Source organism: Loxodonta africana, chromosome 18, assembly GCF_030014295.1.
Source record: "Loxodonta africana isolate mLoxAfr1 chromosome 18, mLoxAfr1.hap2, whole genome shotgun sequence".
Lineage (NCBI taxonomy): Eukaryota > Metazoa > Chordata > Mammalia > Proboscidea > Elephantidae > Loxodonta > Loxodonta africana.
Window position 1 is genome coordinate 66,798,860 of NC_087359.1, and position 14,395 is coordinate 66,813,254.

Sequence of the window (14,395 nt, forward strand, 5' to 3'; positions counted from 1 at the left end):
CGGTCCCCGGGTTACCAATGGCAGACTTACACACAACCTGTGGTTACGAACCAATCCCTAAAGCCTATTATATTCAAAATTTGAGGTACATACAATGGTTTGTAGTAACTTGGTGCACGCATCAAAATACTATTATTATTACTATATTATTATGTTAAAAGTGTTTTATTGTATCTGGAAGTATTTTTTTAAAAAATTTATGCGTAGAAAGGTACACTATATGCTAAGACAAACATTTGACTGACTGATGTTAGATACAAACCATACCTAACTGTTCCGACTTGCGTACAAATTGGACTGAAAGGCAGATTTAGGAATGGAACCCATTCACAATCCAGGGACTGCCTGTATATGGTATGGTTTAATTTACACGACATGTCCAGAATAAGCAAATCCATAGAGACAGAAAGTAGATTAGTGGTTGCCAGGGGCTGAGGAAAGGGGACAGTGGGGAATGACGCTATTATGGGTCCAGGTTTCTTTGTGAGGTGATGAAAATGATGTGGAATTAGATAATGGTGATGGTTGTACAACTCTGTGAATATACTAAGAACCACTGAACTGTATGCTTTAAAAAGGGTGAATGTTATATGTATGGATTATGTCTCAATTAGGGAAATCCATCAGTGTCTGTGTGATCCTCCTGAAGAAGACACGGATCTTAGCTTCTTGGCTTAGAGTCTTCATGAAAGCAAAACTGAGATAAGGACTTGTCTGCAGAAAGTTTATCTGGGTGTGTGGTAAAATGAGTTCCTTTATGTGGCCTTTCCCCTTGGTTCTTTGGAGATTTTTCCCCTCAACCCTGAGGAGTTGTTTTGCCCTTTTTTTTTTACCCCAGAGGGTTTGTTACGTTGGTCCAGACTGGTTGACATTTCCTGGGTAAACTATAAACAACTTGGTCTGACAGTTTTTGTCTGGTCCTGGGCTGCAGCCTGCCCTGGGATTGGTACGCACTTTACAGGGATTGGTAAATAGACTATGCAAATGAAGTGTCTGAGCCTACTACATAAATGAAGTGTCTGTGGCCTACCGAGGGGATTAGTCCGTTTGTGGCCCCCACCCCCACCCCTGGGAGAGGCCATGCCTTGAAATTGGCAGGGAGTTGCGTACATATGCAGCCAGCCCCACAGAAGTCTCAGAGACAGAAAGAAGCAGGAATAGAGGCAGCAGGAAGAAGCAGAAAAGGAAGAAAGGAGAGAGAAGGAACAGCAAGAGAGAGAGGAGGCAAGGAACCTCCTAAAAGAGCTATAACATGGGGCAACGGCTGTAACGCTGAAGACAGCGAGAGGTCCAGAAGGGTCCCAACAGCAGAGCTGGTGGTGACTGAAGAAAGGGCCAAGAGGAGCCTGTCCTCTGGGGCCCGAGAGGAGCTGAGAGAGCTGTCTTGTACTGAAGAAGGAAGACTTCGCCTACATGCTTCCTCATACTGACCCTGAGTTGTGGCCTGTTGATCCTGATCCTGAGTTGTACCGTGTTACTTCCTTAATAAACCACTTAACTGTAAGTATGGTCCATGAGTTCCGTGTGGCCACTGCAACGGATTATGGAATCCAGCAGAGAAATAGAGAGTGCTGTGGGGAGGGCGGCTGGTGTCAGAATTTGGTAAAAAGTTTGGAGAGTGGAGGTGTGTCTGACCTCCACCTCATGGAGATCAGCTTTGGACTTTATCTTGAGTTACATTACATCCCCTGAAGTTAGGCAGGTTCTGACGCTAATATTGCTACCACCATTTTACAGGGAGGTAACCCCAGGAGCTGGAGAGAGGACCAGGAGAGTGAGAGGTGAAGAGAAAGCCAGTTAACGAGGTCTCTACTGTGGGCATTTTAGGCTCCATCCTGCGGGGGACCTTCTGAGGAGTGTGTGGAATTGTCCATCCGAAGATGGAGCCATCAGCTCCCATCCTCCATTGGGTGAGGGCTGCCTCTGGAGGCATTGACCCAGATGTCCTAGAGCAGAAAGGGAAATACACTGGTGGCGAGAATCTGTTACTGTGAGACCTCCAGGAACGACTGGCTGGAGTTTCGGCTGCAGTTGGAGGTGAGGGTGAGAGAGGAAGGACCGTGGATTGGAATACCAGTAGCACTGAAATACGAGAACCTTGACTGCCCTCCACGGTCTTCCCTCTCAACTCTCACCTTAGTACCAGTAACTAACCACCACTACTAGCTGCCGTGGAGTCAGTTCTGACTTGCGACGATCTAATGTGTGACAGAGTAGAACTGTGCTTTGTAGGATTTTTAATGGCTGATGTATCAGAAGTAGCTCATCAAGCTTTTCTTCTGAGGAAACCTGGGTGTACTCCAATCTCCAACCTTTTGGTTAGCAGCCAAGCGCAATAAACATTGAAACCACCCAGGGACTCAACCGGTAACTAAACATAACACAATTAATGGTTACAGGTAGTCCCCGATTTACGTCGGGGTTCCATTCCGATGACTCCATCGTAAGTTGGTTCTGACATGGGTCAAACGCTTCATCTTTTTTTTTTTTTAAGTTTTCATTATTATTGCTTTTCATTATCAATATCTTTATAAATCTGGTCTTTATTTGTCTTTGGGAATTGACATGAGAATGATAACATCAGCAAATTACGCACTGCAATGTTGTAAAAAGAACATATTACTAAAGAACAAAATGGATATACGTAAGAGCAGTTTGTCGTAACTCAAATGAGTCGTAAGTCGGGGACTACCTTTACCAATATGCTTAACTGATTTTTTTGCTTAGTATTGCTCCTTACATCTCACTGCTTCTCTGTAGGTTCATTTTTTCTTTTAAGTTATGTCTGAAAATATATTTAATTTGCCATTATTCTTCAAGGAGAGTATAGCTTTGTGCACAGCTCTAGGTTCGAACTTATTTCCCTTTCTGAAAATATTATCTTATGTCTTTCTGGATTTCAGTGTTGCTGATGAGCACTTTGATGTCAGATTTTTTTCCCTGTTTTGGGTAATCGGCCTTTTTCTCTGGTACTAGAGTTTTTTCTTCATCCTTGGTGCACTGAAGTTTTACTGAAACTTGAAACTAGATATGGATTTTTTTGTTGTCATACTTGGCACACGGTAAGATTTTCCTCACTCTAAGAATTTATGTTTTTTTTAATTTCTAGAAAATTCTCATCCATTACCTCTTTAGCAATTTCTCTCCACCTTTCTATCATTTCTGGATAGATCTGTTTCTAATTTTTGTCCAACTTTTCAGTCTCCTTGTGTCTAGTTTTTCTTTTGTATTTTCCATTTTTTGAGGTTTTAATGCTGGGATAGTTTTAATTCTGGGATATTTTCTCAATCCAGTCTTCTAGTTCATTCAGTCACTCTCCAGATATTCAGCCCACTGTGAGTTTTTTTCAACTGTACTTTTAATTTACCAAATTTCTAATGAAATCTTTGTCATTTGTCCTGTTCTTATTTCATGCCCTCTTTTTCTTGTTCCATGGTTGCTTTTCCATTTTTATTTCTTTGAGGATTTTAAAGATACCTGTTTTAAAGTCCTTTTCAAATTGCCTTAGAACTTTATTTTCTCAACTGTAAGTTCTTCTGCAAAGAGCCTTCGTGGTGCAGTAGTTAAAGTGATTGACCACCAGTGGCTCCACAGGAGAAAGATGTGGCACTCTGCTTCCGTAGAGATTTGCAGCCTTGAAAACCCTGTGGGGTCGCTATGAGTCGGTATTGACTCGATGGCAGTGGGTTTGATTTTTTTGGTCTTGGTTAAGTTTTTCTGTTTGCTGAGTTTGTTTCCATGGTGTTGATCTTCCTCAGTGCTCTGTGATTCGTGATTGTGAGGTTACCTCAAGATTCCATAAAACCCAAGGCTGTCTTCTAGTGGCCTCAGTTTGGTCTGTCTTGGGCCTGGTTCCAGACCAGGGTTTTCTTAGAAGTTTCTACTATGGGCTTTTACTTCATGTGGGACAGTCCCTGTGAGCTTGGTGGCTCTGTGGAGGGTACAACCACGGGCTCGTGACTTGGTTTTTGCCACGACCTTGAAGAGTGGCTGTAGCTGTTCTGGTCTATGTTCTCCAACTGGCAGCCTGGGCCCGGATGCCAGCCAGGCTCAGGCCCAGCCCTGCTTAGCATCTATCCCATGGCCCACACTACACACGTTCAGCCATTTTTTTTTTTTCCTGGCACCCTGGGCAGTGCCAGCTTCAGCCCCTGCTCTCCCCTGTGGCTCCTGTCTCCTTTCTCTTCAGGGAAAGTCTCCACTACTTGTCTGCAAACATGTCCGTCTCACATTTGATCACATTTGTAAGATTACTGATTTTTCTCCATGTCTCTGTGTTTGTAGCAAGAGACGGTTTCAAGCCTCTTTAACCACAAGCAGTGTGACACCTCTACCTGTGATATGGCCACTGTGAACTACATCTTGTGGCACAGGCAGATCTGTGTGCATGTTTTACACACACCCCAGAGCTGTATGTTATTCCTCAACCTGAATTACAGCTACTCAGATCAGGCCTGTTTGGATCTGTTGGTGACCAGGGTCCAGCTCAGCCTGAGGCAACAGGATAAAGGTGAAAGCAACCTCTAGTTTCTATTGAGAGCCAAGATTTAAGCATGTATGTGTATTTATATATTAATTTAATTTAATTTATGTATATATATGTTATATATACCCAGCCACTGCTGTCGAGTTGATTCCAACTTGTAGCGACCCTGTAGGACAGAGTAGAACTGCACCACAGAGTTTCCAAGGAGCACCTGGTGAATTCGAACTGCTGACCTTTTGGTTAGTAGAAGTAGCTCTTAACCACTATGCCACCAGGGTTTTCATATATCATATCTATATTAATCTGTGTATATATATCCATATATACAGGGAGCCCTGGTGGCACAGTGGCTAAGACCTATGACTGCTAACCAAAAGGTTGGCAGTTTGAATCTACCAGCAGCTCCTATGAGTTGGAATCGACTCAATGGCAATGGGTTTGGTTTGGTTTATATGTATATACATGTACTTATTGTGTATATATAATACATATATTGTAGATATATTTACATATACATAAGCCAAACCAAACCTGTTGCCGTCGAGTCGATTCCAGCTCATAGCAACCTTATATGTAGTGCTTACTATGTGCCAGACATTGTTCTATGGGCCTTAACTAATTTAATCCTTGTAACAGTTGGTGATTTTAGCAGCAGGATTTTCACCTTCCATGTGGGGACTCGGATTCAATTCCCAACCAATCCGCCTCATCACAGCCACCACCCATCTGCTAGTGGAGGCTTTGGTGTTGCTATAATGCTGAACAGGTTGCAGTAGAGCTTTCAGACTAAATTGGACTAGGAAGAAAGGCCTGGTGACCTCTTCTGAAAACCAGCCAGTGAGAACCCTGTGGATCACAGTGGTTCCATCCCTTCTGTTGCACGTGGGTTGCCATGAGTTGGGGGCTGACTTGATGACAGCTAACAACAATCGTAGGAAGCAGATACTATTATTATCGTAACCGAATGCCACTCGGGTTCTTGTGCTGTCTTATCAGCCAATTGAAATAAGACAGACATTAATTGCAAGGGAAACAGAAAGTGGCAAGTTTATTGTCTGCACATACAAGGAGCAACGTGGGGGTCTAGCAACCAAAAGGCCACATGCTCACCGTCTGAGGAGGCTGGGGAGCTTTTTGTTTCCAATGGCGTTGGGGGTTGAGTTTGGTACCCGGAACTCCCCGCCCTTAGCCCACCCAGGCCCATAGCTGGAGGTCGAGATATTAAGTCATCTTCCGTCAGCTGTGCGTGTAGTGGGAGCCTTCGTCTCTAAAATGGAATCAGGTGAAATCATGGGCTGGGAGATATTGTTCTTTCAGGTGACAATTGGGTCCGGGGTCAGTTGAAGGATGTGATCTCTTCAATCTGCACATGCTTCGAGGTGTAGCTGGGGCCAGTTCAATGGATGGAGCCACTACCCGCTGCAACTTCCTGAAAAATGTTGCTCAAAACAAGTTCGTGGTTAGGAAGACAAAGAAAGGGGGAAAGGGGTATTGATTAGGGTTTTCATTATGGTCTCCATTTTACAGGTAAGAAAACTGAGGCGCAAAGAGTAGTGAAGCCATGACTGGGCTCCAGAGTCCTGTGCTTTCAACTACTACTCTGTACTATGTGTGTGTATCTGTGTGTGAGCTTTCACATGGGAGTTGTGGCATAGTCAAACGCTGACAGTGGCATGACTTTGCACATCTAGGAGTGGGATGAGGAGAGAGGACAGAAGAGCAGCACACTCAGGGACCTGGCCCAGTCACACCTGGCCTCCTGCACCAGGTCAGCTCTGCCCCCTTCTTCCCTGCCTGCTCGCATGTGGCCATTGGGCTGGCCTGGGCCTGGCTCAGACACAGTGTCCTGAGGGTACCAATCAAGCTGGCTTCAGCAGGGGCCATGGGGTCTGCCGTCTCCCACCCTACCTTCAGTCTGTTCATTGCAGACTACAGGGACTTGGACAGGGCTCCTTCCATAAAAGAAAGGCAACATGTCACTCCATTGTCCTTCTCTGGGTCCAGAGAGATCCAGAGACAGAAAGCTGGAGAGTGAGACAGAGAGGCAGGGACACAAGGACTGAGTGGGAACAAAGGATACAGAGAGACATAGAAAAAGCGAGAAATCAAGTCGAGGCAGAAAGGAGTGAGAACAAGGAAACAATAGACACAAAGACTGGAGACAGAGAGAGAGGCAACCAGGTGTCTGAGGGTGAAGGTGAGAGAGATTGGGGGTGGGGGAGGGGAGTCAGAGCAGTTGAAAGAGGGTGGGGGTGCAAGGAGCCAAGCCCCCAGGGCCCTGGGGAGCTTGGAGTCTTGGGGAGTCTGGGGCAGAGGGACCTAGTGCTCGGAGTTCTCACTGTCCATCAGAGGGTGGGGCTGCAGTGGGGTGGGGGCTGGGCCTGGGAGTAGGTGTGTATACAGTGTTCAGTCCCCTCTCTGGGCTGCTGGCCTGATGTCCCTAGAGCTGGGGACAGGTGCCCTGCCTCTCGGTACCCTCCCACTGCATGTGGCCAGCTGGCCCAACCCCCCAGTGCCAGTGTCAGGTTCCGGACTGTTCCCTGGGGGAACTTTGATCTGGAAAGAATGAGAGTGACCGATCTGGCAGCTGCCCAGGGTGGAGCCATGTCACTGAGACCTGGCCTGGGCTGCCCTGGCTGCCTTCTTGCCCACCGGGGCTCAGCAGCTACAGAGGGGGCCTTTCCTGTTTTCCTTCCTCCCTTGCTCTCTTGGTCATCCATTCATTGCTCCTTCACTAGTTCACTCACTCACTCATTCATTCAGCACTTGTCCCCCAGCATTTACTGATCCAACAAGCATTGGTTGGTACTTAAGCTAGGCAATGGGGACAGAGAGATGAATGAGATAAGTGCCTACCCTTTCAGGAGCTCCTAGCCTGGTGGGGGTGGGGGGGGTGGCCCACATGGACATATCCAAACAAAATCATTGCTCAAGAGAAACAGAAAGCCAGTGTTGGAGGAGCAAGGGAAGGAAAGGGAGGGATTTATTTCAGTGGCGATAGGGAGGAGTGGAGATGAGGAGTGGTGACAGGCTTCCCCAGGGGGGCTTCCTGGAGGAGGCAGCATTTAAAAGTCAGCATTTGGAGAACTAAAGAATGAGCAAGATGGCAAATGGAAGGGATGCTGCCGGCAGAGGGACCTGCACAGGCCCAATCACAGAAGTGTGAATGGGCTTTGGGCATTTGCTGGGTGTTCGGCAACCGAGAGATGGGATGGTAGAGAATTGGGTGGGGCTTGGTTAGGAAGGGTCTTGTGTGCCATGCTAAGGAGCATGGACTTCATCCTGTTGGTGGGGAGGATTCACTGGGGAGGGGGTCAGCTTTGTTTAGTGAGATTCTCTGGGGACTTGGTTGGGGGAAGTGGCAGCCTGGTGGGCACTGATGCTGGTCTTCACTCCCTAGGCCTCCCCAAGGAGGGGCTGGTGCCCCTGGGCACCTCCCCTACAAGGCCCCAGCCCCAGTTAGTCTCCAAAATGCTTCTGAGGAAGCCCAGCTTGTCAATGGGTTGCAAAAGGCTCCATCCCCCACCCCTCCGCAGGTCCTTCCCACCCCCATCGCCAGTTCTGACGGATGTGGCCTTTTGCTGGGGTGAAAGAGGACACTGCACAGCCTGTGAGGGGCCCCTGGGGAAGTCCCAGTGAGCACTAGCCTGGAGCATGGGCTTTTCTTGTCCCAGAAGCCACTGAGCCAGGCCCTATAAATAGCCCCTTCCCAGCCCCTTCTCTGGGAAGCAGAGAGGGGAGGGCTGGCTCAGGCTGGGCTGATGAGGGGCCTGGCTTGAGGTGAGGGGTTATGGAGGGGGTAAGGTACTTGGCCAGGGGAGAAGGAGCCCAGAGTTTTAGGTTCTGCCCCCAGTAATGCCCGCTTGCCCCCCTGGGTCTTAGGGTCCTCTGAGTTGAGGGAAGCCGCTCCAGAGGGCAGCCAGAGTGTACATGTGCACTGTTGTTGTAAGAGGAGGGGCCGGCCCTCCTTCCTCCCGTCTCTGGGCGGGTTTCCGGAGGCCAGAACGTCCGGATATGAGCCGGGAGGCCCCCCCCAACCCCCAGGCTGGCCCCTCCCGCCCCAGATTCCCCTTCCCCAGTCCCCAGTGGCCCAGGGCAATCGGCTGGTGACTACTCTGCCCCTTGTTTGCCTGAGGCCTTGGGTGAGGGCTTGCTCTCCCTGCACCTCAGTCTCCCCTCCTGGCTCTGCAGGGCCCAGGGTGGAGGTGGATTGCTGGGGTGAGTCAGTGCAGAGGCTGCCGGAGCTTTGGGGCTGGGACCCCAATGGGAGGATCCTGGAAATGGAAAATGTGAGCCCAATGGCCTTATCTGGGCTAGAAGCAGCTTCTCCACCCCACACCCTCCCCCGCCCCCACTCTGGGGGGGAAGAACAGCATGGGTAGCTCCTCGAGCAGGGATGGGCATGGATGATACTTGTTCTCTGGGTAGCTGGGCCTCAGGGCAGGCTGGTGGGAAGGTCCTCCTCCACTGAGGCCAAGAGGCCCCAAAATTGGGGGTGCTGGAGGGTACGAAGCCCTGCTCCTCACTTCCTTCCCCAAATCAGGGACATCTTAGAATTTTGTATATAACGTCTCTGCTGAGTAGGCCCCACAGCACCCACGACCTGTACCTTCCAGATGCCCACTTCTAGGTCTGGTTAAAGAGTTCACCAGAGACGGGTCATACGACATACACGTTCAGACTCATGCATACACTAATGCTCACACATGCGTTACAACACATACATTTAATATACGTAAGCATACGTAGGCATACACATGACACGTACAAGCATGTGATCACATGTGGGCTAAGAGAACACTTTTTTGGTGGGGGGCTTTAACCGAACAAATTTATTCTCTCACAGTCTAGGAGGCTGGAAGTCTGAATTTAGGGGTTGCCAGTTCTCAGTGAACGCTTTCCTTCTCTGTTGGTTATGGGGTAAGGTCCTTGCTATCAATCTCCCCTGGTCTGGGAACTTCTCAGCACAGGTACCCCAGGTCTGAAGGGCACACTCTGCTCCTGGCACTTTGTTGGTGGTATAAGGTCCCTTTCCTCTCTGCTTGATTCTCTCTCTCTCCCCCTTTTTTTTTTTTTATAATTTTTATTGTGTTTTAAGTGAAAGTTTACAAATCAAGTCAGTCTCTCACACAAAAACCCAGTACACCTTGCTACACACTCCCAATTACTCTCCCCCTAATGAGACAGCCCGCTGTCTCCCTCCACTCTCTCTTTTCGAAGAGGACACATTTTGATGTACTGTGTATGTGTGTATACTTATATATGTTCACTACCTGTGGGTAAATGCATAAGAAAACCCTCCTATAAACATGAGTCCTTGCAAATGTGCACATACCCTCCACATTGCATGTATGTGTAGCTGTGTGCACAGATATATATAGACTCCGTAACTCCCACATTGTTCATCTACACAGACAAAGCCACACTCTCCACACAAGGGCAAAAGTGACCATCCAGCAGAGTGTCCTCTGGGCTGGAGGGCTGGAGTTGAAAGTAGGGTTTGGTGGCAGGGAATTGGAGTTATCCAGGAGGCAGGAGTCTCTTTCTGAACTCCCAGAACTCTGAGGTTTCAGGGGTTGGTTCCTGTGGCTCCCCTCCTGCCAGGCAGAGCTGTGGGGAGGAGGGCAGAGACCCAGGTGCCCCAGTCCTGGGCACGGCTCCCATCTCTGCTGGAGATGAGACCTGGAGTCTCTGAGACCTGCCCACTCTAGGGCCTTCTGCTCCTTCACAGCCTCCCACATGGCTTCGATCTCCCTCCTTATCATTCCTTTTGGCCCCTGAACCCAGCAACCTGGCAGGAAAAGATAAATGTAAGCCCTGTGTCCCCACCCCTATGGATCTCATAACAAGGCAACCGTTTCCAGGGGCAGAGGCTGGATTCAGGATCTGGGAAGAGGAACGTGGGATGGCATGTTTGCAGAGGTGGTGGGGTTCCATCCTGGAGTACACTTCTCTGAGACCTAGTTAGGTTGCTCCTCGTGGGTACCTTCAGCTGTGGACCCTGAGCGGCGGGGTATGCTGTTTTCATGCGTTTTCCCAGTTATGAAACCTGGTTTCCAGGCCTATTACCTGGCCAGCTAATCAAGGACTCCTGGGAGGGTGGGGCAGGGGCAATCAGGGCCAATCAGGGCCTGGCAGATAATGGTTTCTGGCCAGGCTCATGACCCTTCTACTGGAGGTCTTCCTGGTGGAGGGGTCTGGAGGGATCCCCAGGGATCCCCAGTGAGATCAGCAGCTGTCTTTGACCTTGGAGACAGGCCCTGCATGGCCCCTGTAAGCCCCACACAGCTCACAATTCCCTCCACAATTCCTTGCAACGCAACCTCTCTGTGACTCGCTTGAGTGAATGGCATCCCTATGCCCCCCAGATGCCCAGTCCAGGATTTGGGAGTCACCCTTGCCTCTCTCCCCTCCCTTGACCCCCACACTCACCCATCCAGCCATCTTGCTGGTCCCACGGGCTCTCTGATCAGTCCCCTCCTCCCAGGCTTTCCAGCAACCAGTGTTTACTGAGTGCTTACCTGAGCCAGTTGTCACGCCAGGTATGGCTCCAGCGGATGGGTCTGATGGGTGCCTGTGAGTGTGTGCACCCATGCACGTGAGCCTGTGAGGCAGAGAGGGAGAAAGGTGGTGCTGTGCAGTGGGCAGCACTGCTCCTGCCTGGTGTGGGGGATTGAACACACCACTGCTCACATCCTTACCCACCCTGTAAGCCTGTCTGGGAGTCCACTCAGGGCCTGAGGCGTCTGAGGACCACATAGGACCTTCAGGGGAGAGAGCAGCTCAGGAGAGAGGCTGGGTAGACCTCGGCATGGAGGTGGCAAGCACCCATGCATGTGGGAGTGGAAGACGCCACCCAGGGAGGGTGTGTGGAGACCACAGCAGTTAAGGCATGACTGAGAGAGGAGTCACTCAGGAAGGTCACTAGGAAGGAAAAAGCAAAGAGGTGGGAGGCTGCCTCCCCTGAGTCAGGAGAGTGAGGCCACCGGAAGAGCTTGGAGGAGGGAGCAGTTCTTGAGGGCTACTGCTGCAGGGCCATGGGGAGTCACTGGAGACCTCTGAGGAGCAATTTCAGGGGCATGGAGCCTCCAGCCAACGTGGGGAGCAGGGAGCACCTGCCTGGACTTGGCTGAATTTGTCTGCTGCCCTGGGAGCTGTGCGTAGACTGGCACGCAGGAGAGAGAAACACCTCAAATCCCAGGCCAGGACCCTGGGTTCCAGTCCTATCTTTGCATGGCTTACGTGGTCTTGAGCCAGTCCTGCCCCTCTCAGAGCCTCAGTTTCCCCATCTGAGGCCCGTGACTCTACCTCCCCTGACTTTGCAGTTTCTCTCTGGCACGAATTTGATGTTGAGAGGTGACTGACTGAGGGACTCGGTAAGCCTTGTCACACATCCTGCTTCAAGCCTAAAACCTGAGCAAAGCATGGAACCAGCAGGTGGCTGAGGGGTCAGAGCCAGGTGAGGGGGAGCTGAATGGGCAGGGCGGCAGGCTCCAGAGCCCCCAGGCTTGGTGGGAGGTTGGCCTTGCTCCTTGCTGACATCAGGGCTGGTGAATGTGAGGGCGTTCAGGCTAATTCATCAGCCCTCACCTCCCTCACAGCCTAGCACTGGGCAGGACCTGAGCCAGAGGAGAGTGGGGGTGGGGGGACAGCCTCGAGGAAGGGGCCAAGAGGAGCCCCCTGGGCCCAGGAGCACAGCCTAAGCCTCACCCTAGTTGTCACAGAGCCAGCTCATAGGGTGTCCTGGTGCTCGGTCCAGCCCCTTCCTCACCCCAGAACCACCACCTCCCTCCATCCCTCTTTCCTCTCCTCCCTTCCTGGCCCTCTGACCCTCTTCCTCATGCTCCTGGTTCATCTTTCTCTCTCTCCTAGGCTCATCTCCAGCTCCTGACTCAGTGGTCTGATTGCCCAGGGAAAGGTGCCAAGGAGGATGGTTTGATTCTTGCACAGTCTGCTTTCCAAGAACCCACAGCAAGCCCCTTTGCCCTTGACACTCTGGACCTCAGCTCCAGATGGAACCCTGCCCTGCCCCAAGAAGCTCCTCGCAGATATTCTCAGGGTGCATCAGAAGGACCAGATAACTGACCTGAGGTTGGGGAGTGTGGATGGGTCCTGGGAACCCAGTCTCTACTATCTATCGCCTCCTCCTCCTCCTCATGAAAGTTCCTGCCCCAGAGCTCAGCCAGACATCATTCTCTTGGAGGACTGGCAGGAAGGTCTGCCCCCTGCCCATGCCCGTCTGATGCTGCCCACCCAGGCACATGCTCAGGCACTTGCCCAGGTGCATGGCAGTTGTGGGGCCAGGGATAAAGCTGTCCGGTCCCAAGACTTCCTCACATGGCCCTTCCTTGGGTCCTGCAAAGTTAGGAACTGGACTTTTCCGGCTGAGACCAGGGTCTTTGAACTCCAGGCTACTGTGCTCAACCTATAGGGGCTAAGAGTGTTGTCTGGGGCAGCCATTGCTGCAGCTGCTCACTGTCTCTATCAAAGATTCCACCCAGGGAAAGAATGCGGGAGCGGTTTGGCTCGCCCTGTCCAGACGGCTACTTGGAACACACACACGCGAGCACACACACATGCATGCCTTTTGGCACTCAAATTTCTCATGAAATAATTGCTGGAAGGCTCCTTGGATTAGGATTCCTTCCTTACCCTATCGGCTTGGGGGGGGGGGCGGGGAGGGCGGAGTTGGTCAGCACTCAGCATCTGATCCAGCTTTTGCGACAGTGTAGGCCAGTCCACAAGGACTGGCCTCTAAACATCCTTGGAAGTGGAACTCGACAGGAACAAGCCTTCCAGACAACTCATTTCTGCAGGTCATCGGGCTGTGCCTGCCCAGCCACTGGGCGGGCCTCCTTCCAGGTGGGCCAGGCCTGGAGGAGAAGTTCATCAGAAAAGGCTTTTGCACAGAGAAGGATGGGATGCTCCTTTTTTTTTTTTTTTTTTAATTAGTTTGACAATATACAAGGAAACTTACAGTATCTTTGCCCATCATCCCATCACCCTCAGGCAACAATTGTTTCCATTCTTCCCCTTTCTTGTAATTGTTTCCATTCTTCCCCTTTCTAGAAAGGGTGGGCTTGGAAGCAGGGTATCTGGGTTCAGATATAAAAGGAGTGTTGAGAGGTGATGAAGGTGGGAGCCCTGCCCTCCGGGTATAGACCAGTGACTGAGACCCTGATGGGGTAGGGAAGTGATTAGTCCCAAAGTCGCCCACCCAGGAGCTGGAGATTCAGCCCCAAGCACACCTTTCCCTCCCTGTCTGCCCTCAGCCTCCCCCCAGCTCCCTTAACGGGTATCCCTTGGTGAACCTGGAGCCTCTCCTGAGCACTGACGGGAAAGGGCACAAAGATTTTGCTGCACAGAGTGGGGCTGGGAGGGGAGAGCACATAATTGCAGGGACAAGGAAGGCATCGCATCACCTGCCTCCTCCTCCCTTAAGTCCCTCAGGTAAGTATGTGTTTGTGACAGCCCTGCTCACAGCGCAGGGAGAGCGGTGACGGGCACAGGTTACGGTAGGGCGGCAGTTCTGGGGCTGCTCTCAGGTCTCCTTGAGCAGTAGGGGAGACGTCACCTCCAGCAGGAGCCGGGTCCTGCAGGTGAGAGCCCTGAGGGAATGCATAACCCGCGAGTGTTGTCTCCAAAGTAAAGTCTACGGGGGAACCCGGGCCTTCTTCCGGGGGCCCATAACCCCTCCCCAGGTCGCAAGCTGCTCCTCTGGGGTCAGGGAAGGCTCGGGCTCGGCACATCCCCCGCGACTCCGCACCCTGGACCTGCGGCATCCCCAACCCGCACCACACCGCGGGTCTCCAGGGTAGGCTTGTCCCAGAGCCGACCCGGAGCGAGACCGGCCCCGCCCCCGACGCCCCGCCCCCCGCGCTGCGCCCACTCCCGGGGCTCGCGGGCGGG

At 51.3% G+C, this 14,395-nt stretch overlaps 1 long non-coding RNA gene across 1 annotated transcript; it reads left to right on the forward strand.

Annotated features, from left to right (window-relative positions):
* The first annotated feature begins 150 nt into the window (after positions 1–150).
* LOC135228116 (uncharacterized) lies at positions 151–13,139 on the forward strand. The gene is made up of 3 exons (XR_010318436.1): positions 151–1,500; positions 1,738–1,910; positions 12,359–13,139. It is a non-coding gene; the product is annotated as an uncharacterized LOC135228116 (long non-coding RNA).
* The last annotated feature ends 1,256 nt before the right edge of the window (positions 13,140–14,395 follow it).